At 34.9% G+C, this 16233-nt stretch overlaps 1 protein-coding gene across 2 annotated transcripts in view; it reads left to right on the top strand.

Moving 5' to 3' along the window:
- The window catches only part of prkchb (protein kinase C, eta, b), a 220532-nt gene that overhangs the window by 9284 nt on the left and 195015 nt on the right, over nucleotides 1–16233 (top strand). The window contains exon 3 of one of the 2 annotated variants that reach the window (XM_087297004.1): nucleotides 9747–9819. The exons of the other annotated variant lie outside the window; for it this stretch is intronic. The gene's annotated coding sequence lies outside the window, so the exon portion shown is untranslated. The remainder of the gene's footprint in view (nucleotides 1–9746; nucleotides 9820–16233) is intronic. 2 annotated transcript variants of the gene reach the window in all.

Raw genomic sequence — 16233 nt, 5'->3', positions numbered from 1 at the left:
TTTTCCCCTTTAACCTTCATATATGTATGTGCTATAAGTACAGTCTTTGTTCCTTGGTTGTATTGAGAGTTCAACAGAGATACCTTTTCTCTCAAGGCCCTAGACTTTAGTTTCAAGTCCGCTGTTTTCATAGCTTTTATTTTTTTCTTTTCTTCGATACAAGGGAATTTGTGACCACTAGTGACATATATAAAACATGAACAGATAAGGAGCAGCAGCTTTATATGACACAAAGGCAACTCTGCAATCTTCATTATCGCCAAACAATAATATTATCAATACATTTTAGCTATGTTTTTCTTCAAGGAATGCCTAAGTCAACATAATAGCAGGGATAGCAGGTGTGATTTCTTTTTCTAGGTTTCTGTACCTGTTTCTATTGTCTGCATTTTCAAGGTTGGGCTACAGTATGTGCCAAAGACACATCCTCATGTGAGGTGCTGTATTTTTCTGTTTACAAATGTTAGCAAAAAGAAAGGAAGAAGTGAAATAGAGGCTTTTCTTGTTCTTTAGGGTTGGACAATTTACTAGATCCTTTGTACAGACACGTACTAACCCACTGACACACACAAACACACACACACACATGCATACATATATACACTAACAGACCAGGACACAGCTGTGCAAGTGTGTGTTCCCATTCAGTGTTATTCTAAAAAAAAACATAGTGTTTGGAAGCAGAGCCATGGTGAATGTTCCATTTAAATTCACAATGGGAGTTAAAGTGACTGGCTGATTGGACAGACTCTCGTCGTATTTGTGGAAAAGCGCCGCTATTTTGGCAAAGGTCGCCGAAAGCATTAATGAGATAATTTTAAAAAGTAATATATGAACAATTTCCCAGCCCCTTTTAATGGGTGATTAAAAAGTAACCAAATTAATGTGCTGTGATTCCTTTCATGTTGGTGCAGCAAGGTCAGCAATGTTTTCTTTTCTTTTTTTCCTGCACCATATGCTAGAAGAGACAGCTGTGATTCTAACACTCTTGGTGACCTTGAATGTACAAATGAACAAAATTAGCATGATCTTATTTAATAGATTCTTGCTATAGGCTCCATGTAGAGACTTTCAAATGTATGCACTTGTTTCCTCACATTGACTTATATGTCCAAACGCATTAGCTATTGAAGAAAAAAAAACTCTTTTCAGTTTAATAAACACCGCCAAACTCTCCAGTAAATGTGTGTCATTTGATTTTATACATCTTGTGCTCATTCATAAATATAGCTTAATTAGATACCTTTAATGTGATCTGAAATGTAAACGAATGCAGTCTTTTTAATTAGTCTTAAAACAGGAATTAGGAACAATAAACTGAACATTGCTGTTTTTACAAGTAGCGAATTACACAATGGGATGTCTTAGTAACTTCAATATCATCAATCCTTCCAGAGCAATTAGTGCTGCAGTTCACTGTGAGCTTTAAGATTAGTGACATTAACAGTTCTAATCATTTTTTTTTTCACGTCAACGTTTGAATGTGAAATGGTCTCGTTTTGACCTCGATTTCAGTTTCAACCTCTGGAATGAATTTACTGAGTCCTTTTTAATGCACAATGACTGTTGGTTGCTTATTTTGAGATTGGCAAAAGGCCTGTACTTCAGTCGTCTTATGTCAATTTGCAATTGGAAAAGAAATGATGGCTGATTGAAAATGCACATTTATTTATGCCAGTTGCATTTAAGCCAGTTTTGCAATCCAGTTTCTTTGAAAAATTACACCTAATCATTTTTTCCTGCAAACAAAGCCCGCTTAAATGCAGCTTTTACAGAATAGGTAACCCTTAACCTATTTCATATAAAGACATCATGTCACCCAGACTACTGTGAAAGCAAACCGATTCACACGAGTTCCTCTGCACCTGCACACAAACACACACACACACACACACACACACACACACACACACACACACACACACAAGCAAACCTCGTCTGCACCTGCTTCTCATGTGTGTTGGGCATCGGGATGATTCCGGTGCTCTTCACTCTCTATGATTGGGGGAAAACGGGGTTGGTGGGTGGGCTTGACTTCTGCAGCTGGTCAGTTTACTCTTTAGTGAAGGGCAGGAAGACAGACAAAGAGCTGAGCTGCCTCAAACAGACAAACAAATCAACAGCATCCTCTGAATCCTCCTGTAGAACAATACAGAGTGGAAGTCTTCTCTGCCTCTCCAGATAAAGCGGCAGGCTTTCACTGACCGTTTTGTTCACCCTCGGTTCCTGATTTTAGGAACTTCCTGACCTCCTTTTTTTTAAATCGTGAAAAAGCTGGATGACATCTCTCTGACAAAGCCCTCGCTATAAAAACTGTTATTAGGCTCTTCCGTGGCTTTCAGTGACATCCGTGTGACTGAGAATGACAGAACTATGAAATACTTCAAAATACAGAGAGACACTTGGACCTTTATATGAATGACATCTGTAATAAAAAAAGACTGGTGTAAATTAAAACATAGACAATAAACACAGACAAAAAACCTTCACGAGCTGAATTATAAAGCTTACAATGACAAAAAAAAAATTGCTTCAAATGTGGCAGTAGGTTCACAGCAATAATTTCTCGTATGGATTCTCACTTTAACCTTGTGCAGACAGGTGTGAATACTGTGCGTGAATGTGCACATATTTTTTATTTTGCTTGAAATTTTGGAGATTGGGGCTACTTGCCACATTTAACTTTGTCATTTGTGGCAAGTATTTGAATATTTTAGTCACTCCATGTATGCAGTGTTTTTGATTTCAAAACATGATTTTCATTTTTAGAAGTCTTGCTTAGGTTGTTTTAATTTTATTTTCTAGTAATAATTATAATAAGGGTAATAATAATTCTTTATTATTATTGTTGTTATTCTTTTTGGGGATGAATTACATGTACATATACAAATAAAGACACAGAGGAATGTTCTTGTACATTCTTTATAATAGAAAATAATAAAATATTAGAATTAAAGTGATAACAGTATAAAACGACAAGCATATCAGAAGGCTGCGAAGCTGATCATGCCACCGAGACACTTCCTACAAAAGCTGGTCCCTCAAAAGTCTGTCAAGTGGACTGAACGAGGCCACAGAGAGGGGAAGAATCACCCTGAAGGAGCTCCGAGTTCACTAGCCGAGATTAAGGTTAACCAATCAAGAGCTCTTCATAACACTTGTATAGGAAGGTGACACACACGTGTGTTGATGTGAATAGTTCATTTTTTACAGAAAAAAAAATATTGACAACTTGAAAAATAACTTTTTCTTACAGAAAACTTTTTTTCATTAGCAGGGTTAAAGATTGACCACCGTATTATTTACTGTATAAAAATGTTCCAACAGAAGACTTTCACAGTGATGCCATATGAACCATTTTGATTCTCCGAATAACGTTTCAGTCAAAGACTATAGAAGAAGAGCGAAGAACATTTTATTGATCTAAAGATCTTTTTCTACTTTAGAAAACCTTTCACAGAATGGAATGATTCTATGGTTGTCGTAGGTCCTTCATGGAACCATTGATGCCAATAAAAAGACATTAATATTCATTCATTTTCTTTTAGGTGTAGTCCCTTTATTAATTCGGGGTCGCCACAACGGAATGAACTGCCAACTTATCCAGCACATGTTTTGCTGATGCAGGTTTTTTTTTGATACCAACCATGGTAGCAGATCTCAATGTTTTCCTTTAGTTACCTTGTTGACTGTAGTTAACATTTTTATATAAAGACAGTTGTTCATTGCATTTGTTAATTTTTTTTATGATTCAGCATAACTGTTCTTTAAATTTTCTTTATTATAAATAATTTAGAAAAATTACAATTGTCATGTAACTAAATAAATAAATAAATAAATAAATAAATATATATATATATATATATATATATATATATATATATATATATATATATATATATATATATATATATATATATATATATATATATATATATATATATATATATTGACACCCACAGACGTCATATATAAATCAGAGTGGTCAGACTTTTCTCATTGATCTTTTTTTTTCCTCGATGTGTCAGTGCAGAAATGAACAAAACAATAGGCCCAATAAAATATTATAAGAATAAAATATGAAAACAATGTAATTTATGTCAATTTTCCAAACGGGTAAACAGCACTCTTATATTTCAGCATGCGTTCACTTTTACATTTACTGTTAGGAATGACATCCCACTCTACTCATAAATCTCTCTTCATATAACTGTATATAGCTATTACACAACCTTAATACACTGTGATGTAGTCTGGTTCCTTAGTTCGTTGGATTGTTTTCTTTTTCACTACAATCGATCAGCTCCAGAGTTTGTTTCAATAGAGCCGAGATCTCGGACCGATTGATTTGGCGTAGATCCCGGATACCCATGTTTGCAGGATTCTTATGTCAAATAAACCACGCTAACTGGGCAAATAAGACAGGACGTCTAGGTGTGAAAACATGGCCTGATTGGGCCAGTGTGCTGTGTACTGTCCTGAGCGTCTCTCATGCTGGCCTGAGGCCATCGGGCATTCCTAATTGTCGAGCCCTGATTGAGATTTATATTGATTTGCCTATATTTTGGTTTTCAGCTTCCAAATATGAAAAGTTATTGGTATTGGCCAAAATGTGTATATATTCGCCAAAAAAAAAAAAAAAAAAAAAACTAAGATGTGATTGCTGTGCTACCAAATTGAAGCAAACTAAATGAGAAAACGCCTGAAACCATCACTCTAAATGAGCCAGGTGTGAAAATGACCTGAAAATGTCGCTCTTTTAAACAACCGATATGCTCGTAAACACATTAATGACTCCAGGACTGACAACAATATTGCGCTGCTGTGAAAAAAGCACATTGTATGTTTTAATGTGTTGGAGTGTCTTTCAAATGAAAGGATCCGGAAGCTTCCCAAAGGGCACTTTATTTGCCTTGTACTTGTAGATTTCTAGTGATTGTTATTTACCACCACCACCACCAATCCTGAACTCGCATTGACACTGGTCGCATGTGACAGTAAAGAAATGTGTACCACTACAAGCAACATTCACACATGCAAAAATCTCATTGTCTGGGATGTAATTCAGACACTGGCCTGTGGGTACTGACGTTTTGAGTGGTGAAGACACTCTTAAGAGGCCACTTGAAAGCCTTGAAGGTCATGCCCTCTCTGCCTGGCATCTGGTAACCTTGTCAGATAAGATCACCAACATGGAGGACTTCAGCTTTACTTGTAAACTGAGATGTAATCTCTTTAATTGGTGTCAGCTTAGAGTCTCTGCAGCCGAGAGACACATCAAGAAGCTCTGGGAGGACAGCAAGTCATTGTGACCCCTTTTTTTTTTTGATAACTACTATTGCTATGCTAAAAGGGCATCTGTGACTGGGCCTTCCTTTCTTGAGTTTGTGTTAGATGATGAGTCCCTGCTCTTTGTCATATCATTTAAAAATTAAAGCTGACGTGAAGGCCTCAAACTAAAATTCTGCCTGCCTGGAAACTCACCTCCATGTTGTGTTGGAAAGCAAAGTCATGCTCAAGCTCAGGCTCATTATTTCAGGATGTTTAATGTACAGTTGCTGATAGGCTACAATCCCAGTTTGGTTCTTGTGAAATGATGTAGTAAAACTGCAAATTTATTAGGTATTATAATTATGATAAATTGTAAACCATATTGTTGCAAGAATGCCTGCAACAAACTCTACTGTTGGCAAAAATATAAATTAAAACAAATATTGGAATTTTTATGTTTATTATATTAACCAACTTGCATAACTGTCACAGTTTTAGACGTGTTTTGGTGTGTTTTCTGACTGTTTTAGTGTTTCTTTGTTACTCTTTATTTGAATCAATGGTCTTTAAGTTCATTAGTCTGTGTGTTTAAGTCCTGTGCTTTCCATTGTCTGGTATTGTAAGTCTTCATTGTAATCTCCCACGTGTTTCCTAGTCTGTGTACTTTAGTTAGATGTGATTTGTCTTCTGGTTTGTGTTCTTGTTTGGATTATTGCTTGACTTTGGACTTATTAAATCTTTGCACTTATCTCCTACGTGATGCTCTCTTGAATTTCGCGCTCATAATACTGGATTCATGTTGTTATTTGTGCATGCCATTTTATTTTCCCTTGTTTTTATTTTTCACTTATTTTTTTCATGATCTTTAGCAACTATAGAACATATTATTAGATTTTAATTATGCATAGATGATGACACTTATTAATTCAAATGAGTAATTATGTTCGTTTTGCATACAAAAAAAACAACTTTACATATCCAGAGCACACCAAAAATAAACTTGTTGTGGAAACGATCACTACAATGCACCTGGAACTACAGAGCTCAAGGACACTTAACAATTAATGTGAGAAAAAGAGATAGTACAAACAGACATTGAAAGAAACAATAATCAAGCAGAGACTCAACATTAGGTTCACAAAAATACAAGAAGTCAAATATAACAAACTGGAAATACAAAAAAAGACGTTAGAGACAAATATGCAGAATATAGGTTGATCAAACAAGGTGGTCAGTTTATCAAATCAGAAGTGTAACGTTCAGAAAACAAGTGAGTTTAGGTAAAGATTACTAAATTCTGAGGTATTATTAACAGAACAGAGTGAGCATGGTAGAGAGTTTTAAAGTTTGGGTGCAATGACACTAAATAATCTGCCCCCATAGAAGAGAGGCAGTACCGAGGCACAGCAAGTAGGCCAGAGTCAGAGGAACGTAGTGAGCAAGTTGCGATATAGGGGACAAGCATGTTGCAAAGATAAGAGGGAGCTAGGCCATTTTTTTATTTATCATGGTATGCTACTGGGAGTCAATGGAGGTCATACACGATTGGTGTTATACAGTTGTGGAAAGAGTACTGAAAAGTCATACTCAAGTAAAAGTACCATTACTTGCCTAAAAATGTAGTGTAAGTAGAGTAGAAGTATCTGTTGTAAATATTACTTAAAGTATGAGTAAAAAGAAGCCCTTTCTAAAGTACTTTAGAGTAGTGAGTATTACGCTGTGAAAAGCTAATGCATTTACATGTAATTTGTAGATGTGTGTATACGTAACATTCTGTAGTGCATTTAGTTATTGCCCAGCATGTACACAATGTCATAAGATGTTATTATTAGGTTAGATATAGGTTGTGATGTCAAGTGACCAACATCCAACGTTGAGCCAACATCTTAAACCAGGGGTCACCAATCTCGGTCCTGGGGGGCCGGTGTCCCTGCAGGGTTTTGCTTCAACTTGCCTCAACACACCTGTCTGAATGCTTCAAGTATACCTAGTAAGACCTTGATTAGCTTGTTCAGGTGTGTTTGATTAGGGTTGGAGCTAAAATCTGCAGGACACCGGCCCTCCAGGAACAAGTTTGATGACCACTGTCTTAAACCAACATCATATTGATGTCAAATACATTTATTCGTCAGGTATGGCAACCAAAATCCAATGTGTGATATACATTGTGGTAACTTCAACAACGTCAAGCTGTGACATCATTAGACGTTGATATTTGGTTGGTTTTAGGTTGGACATTGGCCTGATCTTAAGTTCTGACGTCAACATGATTTTCATATTCAAACAAAATGCAATGTCCCCACGATGTTAGGGTACAACATCAATTTGACATCATGTTGACATCTTGTGTTTGCTGGCTGTCATCATACAGTAAACATCTATCATCTTCTCATCAGTGACATGCATCTAAACAATCTCTGAGTCAATGCGTTTAAAGATTTTGGACATCTTCTTGAACACTTTTAGTGCTTTCAAACAGTTTGCTGCATTTATAAAGTGCCCATGTCTTGAGGTAGTTCATTATGATGCGATTTACATTCTATGTGCAATCTGACCGGACAGGAATCACAGGACTGAACTTTCTAATCCCCTTAGACAAGAAAAAATAAAGTAGTGACTGCAGGTTGAAGAAAAGTAGTGGAGTAAAAGTACAGATACAGCACTGAAAACGTATTCAAGGGAGAGTAAAAGTACACTTTTTTAAAACTACTCACTTAATTACAATTCCTGAGAAAAACTACTGAATTACAGTAATTTGAGTATTTGAAATTAGTTACTTTACACCACTGGTGTTATATGAAAAAAACGTTTGGTATGAGAATTCTAGCCGCAGAGTTTTAAATATATTGTAATCTATAGATGAGGCTGCCAGGCAGACCAATGAAAAGGGCATTACAGTAATCAATGCGTGATGAGACCAATGCATGGACGAAAGTCTCAGCATCCCTATCTTCAAGTCTGTTCGCTTTAGTTCAATATGATTTGTCTCCTGGTTTGTGTTCTTGCTGCTACATGTTTGGATTATTGTTTATTTTAGGACTCATTACTGTGTTCTGTTCACCTGTGTTTCACTGTATTATTCATCCAGTCATTTTCCTTCAGCTTAGTCCCTTTATTCATTAGGGGTTGCCACAGCAGAAGGAACTGCCAACTTATCCTGCATATGTTTTACACAGCGGATGCCCTTCCAGCTGCAACCCAACTGGGAAACATCCACTAACATACACTACGGCCAATTTATTTTAGTCAATTCACCTATAGCACATGTCTTTTAACTGTAAAACCCATGCAAACACGGGGAGAACATGCAAACTCCACACAGAAATGCCTACTGACCTACTGTAATGCGACAACCTTAACAACTGAGCCACGGTTTCACCAAAACTGTATTTATTGTCTTTATATTCTAATTAGGTGTAGATTATAAAATTTGAAGTTCACCCTATGGATGCCTTTTTTGCCTTTTAAAAATACATTATTACTTATATTACTTAAACATATTACTTTTTATGAATTTGTGTCTCATTATTTCTCATTATGCAGTTAAAATTGTAATTAAATTGTAATTACAATTATAATTAAAATTAAATAAGGCATTTTCTTTTATCATTCTATTAATGTTTTAGCGTCATTACACTTATGTTTCTCTTGTCAAATCCAATACTATTAGAATCTAATGCTCTAATTAAAGTACATCATAGCAAATCATATTAAATGTAAATTATGTTGTGGTCTTGACTCTTGTGCGGCAGTTTCTTTTTTTCTAGTTAAAAGCCTTAATTAGTTCACTTTTCACCTCCAAATAAAAAAACAAACTAATTTTGACCTTCATCCTTCTTTTTATTTTATCTTTTGTGGTGGTGAAATCTAAGTTAATGTTCAGTAGCGGCTAACCTTTTTAAATTAAAGTAGGCTCTATATACAAAAGTAAATTTGGGCACAAATGGCACCATCTACTGAGAATTACTAAAATATCGTCAACGTCCTTTCTTTGGTTCCTGAAACCTACCTGTAAAATGAAATTGATTAAACCATTAAATCAATTTGTACATTCAGTATTATAAGGTTCCAAGTTATTACCAGTGGGTCACATGTGTTTTTCTTCATGTGAACACCAAGGCGCTGTCAAAAGAAGGGACTATTTCAATCGGAAGAAAACCAAATTGGTTATACATTTCTCAATCTTTTCGTTGTTCACAAAGGTCTTCCTTTTCGCAGCCCTTATTGCTTTCAAAATTACGACCTCTGACATTTTCAACTACACTTGTCTAAAGTAGAGATATTTGCAACCTTGTTAATTATATCATCTCTTCACAGAAGTGTACAAAGGATAGCTTCTTAATTAAATAATTATTCAGTTAAAGTTAAAGGAGGCCAGCGTATACAGTATCTGTACACTTTACTGTACTTTTTCCAAATGATTTCCTATTGGACTCCCACATGTTTGCCACCCTCCCATCTGTTTCTCTTTGCAGTGCGTGACCCATCATGTACCCGCTGAGGCAGGAGACAAAGGGAAGAGACGGCACTGGCAAGCCACTGATGGAGGTGAGGGGAAAATGGTCACCAAGGTGATTCAGAAATTCAAAAGCAGTGAAAACAAGTTGACCTTTGAGGGGGGGTGTTGGTGTTTGAATGGCTTTATTGTGGCACCCCGGGTGGGACGTCTGATAGCAAATGTCCCGCAATTTGCCTGTTTAGAAATCTGAATCGCTATGTGGCTTTCCTGATGACAGAAACCATTTTGTATTTCTGCTGTTTACAACATTCTATATGCTACACATTCAGTATAGGCACATGCATGGTATTAGTAGACGATAGATGGAGGTATCAAGGATTTCATGAGGAGCCTTTAGCATTAATGGTACCTTTTCATTCCACAAAAGATTGTGGAAAGGGATTCCGTAAATTTTTATAATGATGTTTATGTTTCATAACAAATGGTTCTTTTGGGAACTGTTCACTGATAGCTTATAGGGACCCAAATTTGTTCTTCTATTTCATCTCTGTGAAGACCCTATTAAGGAACCTTTATTTTTAATAAGTGTAAAAGTTTTTTATTGGCATTTATGCTGCTGTGAAGAACCCTTAACATGCCTGTGACATTTCCATTTAACAAAAATGTATTCATAGATGGAAAATTTTCTTTTATTTTTAGATTTTTTTCTTCATGTCATGGGGGAAAAAAAACATATTTTTAAAGAATTGTTGGAAACCAAAAATACTGCTATCTATGGCACTGCTGTAAAAAATAATAATAAACAAATTGTATAGTTAAAAAGGGTAAGGAAAAATCTGTGCCTAAACATATGGATCTGAATTGGAATAGATTGGAATAGGCATGAGATATAAGATTCTGATGGTAAGATAACCTTGGATAAAAATATCACAGTATAGTGAAAACTGCTCTAAAATATGTTCTTTTTTAATGTTCGGTTAAAAAAAAAAAAAAAAAAAACTTTTTTCCCTTCTGAACACAATATATTTCATTTAATATATTTTGAAACATGTCAGGCCAAATAAAATATTCAATCATTGACTTCTGCTATCTTAATTAGTTTCATAAAGACAGATTTTTGAAAAGGCATCTTTAGATATCTTTCTTTTCTTTGGATATGAAGTGAGCCACTGCACTGATCATGTTCATAGTGTGCATAGAGGTGCATAAGGTATTGGATGTGCAGATTTTTGCTGAATTATGGGCTGACCAGTTTTTTTATGTAGATAGTACATTGCTACTGGAGATACTGTTGCCATAAAAAATTAAATAAAATAGTAGTTAAAACGCGTAAAAAATACTTACCATGACTTTTTCAAATCACAGAAAAGCGCAGTAAACTAATTATCATCACATGCCTAGATTGGAAAAGGTTTCTTATATTATTAAAATTATATAAAGTTCTGTATTGATATTGATGATTCCATGTAAAGCATTTAACATTCAATGACTTTTTTTATAAAAGTTTTTTTTTTATTGCTTAAATTTTTTTTTATTAATGGTTCATAGAGGTATTTTGCAAAGCCAAAAAATGCTTCTTTGAGGACAAGAAAAATATGCAACAAAATATTTTTTGGAAACTTTATTTTTAAGAATGTAAGTAAAATATTGTTCCATGAATAATATATGTTTTTTTAGCTTTTAAACATCTGCTGACATTGATGAAACATTTTAAGAGTGTTTCATTCCATAATAATAAAAAATAATAGAATATTTTGATTAATAAGTAAGGTCTGGGAACCAAAAAAAAAAGCTTCTTCTGTGACAATTATTTGTGTGTTAGAAAAATATGAAATATTTATTTCATTTAGTGTTTCACACAGTATTTATTATCCTGTGACATTGTTGAATATTATTAATAAAATAATAATCATTATTTCAAAAGCTTAGGATTCTTTTTGAAACTAAACTTCTTTTGGGAAAGTAAAATAACTAATTTTGTTTTCAAAAAGAACCTTTCAATGAACAGTTCTTAAATTAGTAATTTAAAATCAAATCAAAACTGGTTCTCCTATGGCTTTGCTGCTCAATTTTGGAGCCTTCATTGGAGCTCTTTAAAGACAGAGAAAAATGGACAAAAACAAATGCATTTTAACTCTAAATTATAGTTTGTTTACATAATGATACAGTTGCTTTATTAGTAAATTCTAAGCAGCTTATGCATATACAAATTTCTCAGAGTGTATACAAATTAAACTGATATCTATATCAATACATAATTTGGGGGTTAAATACAAAAATGCCAATAAAAAATAATAAAGCAAAAAGAAATTAATTTTATTTATTAAAATAAAATAAAATAAAATAAACAATAAAATTCAATTTAATTAGACAATTAAAAAGACAAAATGGTCTTAAAATTATACACTGCAAAATATAATTCCAAGATGATTCCTTGCATTTACATTTTTTTTTCAATATAAGTGGTTATAAACAATTTATTTGGGTTGAATTTAAGCAATCAAATTAAGTTGAAAGTTACTAAACTTAATTTGTTTAAATTCAACCCAAATAAATAGTTTGCAACAATTTTGCACAAATCATTTTTTAATGTAGTTTGCTCAAAATTTATATCTCTTCTCATTTGCCCCTCACTTGTTAAAAGCCTTTTACATTTTTCTTCTGATATAACAAAAAATAAATATTTTTTAAAAGGCTGGTTGATAGTACGAGTGACGTTTATAGCAGAAAAAATACTATGGAAGTCAGTAGGTACCTACCAGCTTTTTTTTAAAAATATTTGAATGGAAAAGCCTACTTTTCCATTGCAGAAATAGGTTCTTTGAATTGTTTAAATTATCTTGACATTCTTCTGATTTTATGTTGGTCTTTTAACAACTGTTCATTAAAATGTTCTTTGGGCAATAAACATTGGCACCTGTGTGTCACTCTTGTAAAACAAACAAACAAAAAATATATTTTCAAGATTAGCAATTGTAGCATCCAGCTTTCATACACATTTCCATGCAACTTGCCTACTTAAAGCCGGCTGTAATCGTGTGCACATGTGTGAGGCGCTTTTCAGCTCTCATTGTGCAGACACTTGAAGAGGCGCTCCGAGTTGTTCCAGCCGCAATCTCAATATTTGCCCACTCTACCCAGCAGGAATGCTTTCTCCTCATTACTTTGGCCACAAAGTGCTGGCTTTAACAAGCATCCTTCTGCCCCTCCTCGAGCATTTAGAGCCCCCCCCACAAAAAAAGAACATCATTTTAATTATGCAGTCAATCACAATTAGAAGCAAATGTTTTCCCTGTTGGGCCTGCCCCTCTTTTCAGGGCTTTGTGCCTTGGGCCTTTGTGCTCCGGGAGAAAGGCCTCAGCGGTCAATGGGGTGGCTGAGTGGTTGTGTGTGAGGTGGAGGCTCGCGTCCTTCAGGCACCTCGGAGTGTGCTTTGTCGGGGCTGAAGGGAAGCAGGGGCCGAGGGGAGGAGGTGGAGTACATCCGTAGCACATTTGCTGAATTAAGGAGCACAGTGGGAAGACTTTGGAGGAGCTGCTGAGGGGACGAGGGGGGTGCTGATGGAAGACTTGTTGCTAGGTGACTAACAACCGCTGCGTGTCCGTCTTTTTCCTCTCCTTTATGTGCTGTTCAATTCTCCGTTCTGCTCCCAGATAGTCAGATTGCTTTTTTTTTTTTTTTTTTTTTTGCTTTTTTCATACCCTCGTCTCTCTCTCTCTCTCTTCCTTGTCGTATCCTGTCCTTATACTACGCCACTTACTGAAATAAAGAGTTCCCAGAGAGGGGGAAAAATTGTCTTGCGCTATTTGTGCCCTATAGAGTGATTCTCAGAAGGCTATTGAACAAAAACTCTGCCTATACCGATAACTAATAGAACGCTATATTTCAGCACAATGCACCACCAATTGCTCGTCTCATAATGTTTGAGTGTTTATGTTCACTGTCTTTTGCTGGTCCAGTTCTTTGTGCTCAGTGTTGTTGTAATGGGAATGACCCTGTTCTACCCTGAATCTATTGTTTAACATGTTTAATTAATAGTTTCAGCTTAATGATTGGAAACGCTGATAGCAACATAAAGTAGCATCTTCTGAAAAATCTGTATTTAGTTTCAACCCAAATTGAGGTAGAATGTAAAAAAAACTATTAAATTGCTGAGTTAAATTTAAAATAGTCAACCAAGAAAAAAAAATGGTCAAGAGTTGCTCAAAGGTTACTCATTTGGGTTGAAAAAATGATCAACTCTCTGATATTTATTATATAGTTTCATTCATTCATTCAATCATTTTATTAAACTCACTGAACTACCAAGAAAATTAGCTTAGCATCACTGTATTTTCTGTAAAATAATTTTATAATATATTTAATTCTTTCATTCATTCATTCATTCATTCGTTTTCCTTCAGCTTAGTCCTTTTATTAATCAGGGGTCACAACAGCGGAATCAATTGCCAACTTATCCAGCATATTTTTTATGCAGCGGATGCCCTTCCAGCCGCAATCCAACACTGGGAAACACCCATACACACTCTTTTTTTAGCTTATTAAGTTTACCTATACCACTTGTCTTTGGACTTGTGCAGGAAACCGGAGCACCCAGAGGAAACCAATACGAACATGGATAGGATATGCAAACTCCACACAGAAAAGCCAACTAAGCTCGAACGTGCGACCTTCTGGCTGTGAGGCGATCGTGCTAACCACTGCCCCACAATGATGCCCTATTTTATTTCAATTCATTATAATAACATATTGTACTTTTTACACTCTCTGTGAATTATTGTCTCTCTCTCTCACACACACACACGCACGCACGCACGCACGCACGCACACACACACACACACACACACACACACACACACAGAATTAGTTTTAATTTTACACAACCACTTGGTTATCTTTTTTGTTTCTAAGCAAACCATAGGGTTTGTCTATATTGTACGCAATTTAAGGTTGAAACAATCAAGCATTTTTGCAAGGTAAATTACGCAAAATATGCAAATCATGTCCATTTTCTGATATTTATTATAACATATTTATTAAGTTATTGATCAAAACTTTAAGAGGGAATTAGCTCTGAATAATACAGTCAACAATGCACCTTGGTTCATGATATACATTCATACACTGAAAAAAAATCCTGGTTGCCTTAAATTTTTAAACTGAATCAAATTAACTTTATGAATCCATTGAACTTATGTTAATCGGACCTAAAACCGCATGCATAACTTATAAAATTAAGTTAGAACATGATTAACTTAGTTTAATATATTACAATGACCTAAAAACATATGGACTAATCGATTATATACTTCTTTGCAGTGTAGAATGTGATGTCAAAATGGCAAAATATAAAATACATGTAGAAACTGTCAATGCATATTTAATCCAATATACATAAATACAAACTTTTTGTAAACTTTTTCTTTTTTTTTTTACTTTTTCCTTTTCTATGTATTTATTAATTTATTTTGACCAAATGATTCAGAGGTAATTTTCATGTGTTTATTTTATTTTCACCATTTATTGGTAAACAAAATTAAAGTGGTTCTGCACAAAACTGCAAAAAGTCTTGAAAATCTGAAAATTCACAACAGTTGTAAACACCTTTAATACCATCACATTAAACAGGGGTTCATGTTTTTGTAAGGTCTCTCTGAACGATTAATAATGAAGGCTTTCTTTGGCATGCTTTGATTGCAGATGTGTCATTGAGTTCTGATTAAAGGTCGTGCGCTTAAGCAATTACCACCTCTCGTTTTCCAGCACGTTTGGCTGAACGTGAGTTTTGACATCTGATTTTAAGTCATCTCTCCTTACGCTGAAAAAAAGAAACATGTTGTGTTGTTGCGAGCTGCATGACCTCACAGTCTTCAGTGTGGAGCTGTCTCCAAGCTCATGCCATGAAATCACATCTTAAGGCTTGCATTGTTTGAGATCTCAGAGCACCACTGTCAGATACAGAGCATCAATTCTATTCAGTTCACCAGCATTTTCAGACAGCTCTCACTAGAACTCAGCGCCGTAAATATCATAGACTTTAGAAATTGTCAAATTACCACCCATTATTTCATAGTAATGCTGCTGCTTATTATTACTGAGGATGACAAAAACACTTTAAAGTGAAATATTGAGCTTGGTCTGGTAATGAGATCTATCACAAAGATGACAATAAAATCAATGAAGGTGGGCTTTGCTGTTCACTGATATCACACATAAATTTCAGTCTTCTGTTGAACACAGAACAAGATATTCTGAAGAATATTGAAAAAGAAGCCATTAAAATACACATAAATTGAAAGTTTCTGTGACTTTTATTTCAGTATGTTGAATAGTGATGTGCGATACCACTGATTTCCTATCCGATCCGATAACAAAGTAAAATGAAGGCGAGTATCGGCGTTACCGATCAGATTCCGATACTGCTCAAAAATGACTGTTTAGGAAATTAAACTAACAAGTAGTGTATTTAAAAGTGTCACTTTATACTGAATACAAGCCATAT

This window comes from Danio rerio, chromosome 20 (genome assembly GCF_052040795.2).
Source record: "Danio rerio strain M-AB ecotype USA chromosome 20, GRCz13ab, whole genome shotgun sequence".
Taxonomy (NCBI): Eukaryota; Metazoa; Chordata; class Actinopteri; order Cypriniformes; family Danionidae; genus Danio; species Danio rerio.
This window is presented reverse-complemented; position numbering and strand designations above follow the sequence as displayed.